Raw genomic sequence first — 1,263 nt, forward strand, 5'->3', positions numbered from 1 at the left:
CCCATCACTTCATGGCAAATATATGGGGAAACAATGGAAACAGTGACAGACTTTATTTTTTTGGACTCCAAAATCACTGCAGATGGTGACTGCAGCCATGAAACTAAAAGATGCTTGATCCTTGGAAAAAAGGCTGTATTTCCTTCCAAAGCTAGACAGCATATTGAAAAGCAGAGACATTATTTTGCTGATAAAGATCCATCTAGTTAAAGCTACGGTTTCTTCAGTAGTCATGTATGGATGTGAAAGCTGGACTATAAAGAAAGCTGAGCGCCAAAGAAGTGATGCTTTTGAACTGTGGTGTTGGAGAAGATTCTTGGAAGTCCCTTGGACTGCAAGGAGATCCAACCAGTCCATACTAAAGGAAATCAATCCTGAATATTCACTGGAAGGACAGATGCTGAATCTAAAACTCCAATACTTTGGCCACCAGATGCCAAGAGTCAATTCATTAGAAAAGGTCCTGATGCTGTGAAAGATTGAAGATGGAAGGAGAAGGGAACGACATGGTTGGATGGCATCACCAACTCAATGAACAAGAGTTTGAGCAAGCTCTGAGAGATGGTGAAGGACATGGAAGCCTGGCATGCTGCACTGTAAAGAGTCAAACCAACTGAGAATTGAACGACAACAACAAGCCTTGTCTCTCCAGTGGAAACTCGAAAAAGGCTTCCCCACGCCTGCTCCTGCTCCTTGAGCACAACCTCGTGCTCCCCCCTGGGCCCTGCCCTAATGAGGGACCATGTATTGTTGGAAAATGAAAGTAATAAAAGTCTCTTTTCAATGGAATTTACTCTTTATCATAACAAAGATACTGTCATAACACAGTCATCTCTACAAATTAAAAAGTTAAAACCCCTGGGTGGAAATGAGACAGATTTGGAATCAAGAGTTTCCAGGGAGAAGCAGACAGTGATGTCCCCACATCTGTCCTCTGGGCTCTGCATCCTCGGGTGAATCTCGTCATGACGGGAGCCAGGCTCAGCCACACCCCTCAGCCCAGGTCCCTAGTGGCCGCCACACCTGCAGAGCCAACAGAGTCTCAGGTCAGAGAAACAGACCCATTTCATTCATTCTGGGCTCTGCCTCAAGGCATGTGCAATCTTAGTTCCCCAACCCCGGAACGAACTCCTGCCCCCTGCAGTGGAAACTCACAGGCTCAACCACTGGACCAACATGGAAGGCCCTGGAGAATCACACAGCTTAGCTCCAGGCAGGACAGGACCGCCCAGCCCCACCGGCAACTCCAGAGCCATTCCCCGG

At 47.2% G+C, this 1,263-nt stretch overlaps 2 protein-coding genes across 2 annotated transcripts in view; both read right to left on the minus strand.

Annotated features, from left to right (window-relative positions):
• The window catches only part of LOC104983918, a 25,050-nt gene that overhangs the window by 20,407 nt on the left and 3,380 nt on the right, over positions 1–1,263 (minus strand). The gene's annotated exons all lie outside the window — the stretch shown is intronic.
• LOC104983908 overlaps positions 776–1,263 on the minus strand; it is an 8,339-nt gene continuing 7,851 nt past the window's right edge. The window contains exon 5 of the mRNA XM_010833435.1: positions 776–917. The gene's annotated coding sequence lies outside the window, so the exon portion shown is untranslated. The remainder of the gene's footprint in view (positions 918–1,263) is intronic.

This window comes from Bison bison, unplaced genomic scaffold (assembly GCF_000754665.1).
Source record: "Bison bison bison isolate TAMUID 2011002044 unplaced genomic scaffold, Bison_UMD1.0 scf7180017863683, whole genome shotgun sequence".
NCBI classification, from domain to species: Eukaryota; Metazoa; Chordata; class Mammalia; order Artiodactyla; family Bovidae; genus Bison; species Bison bison.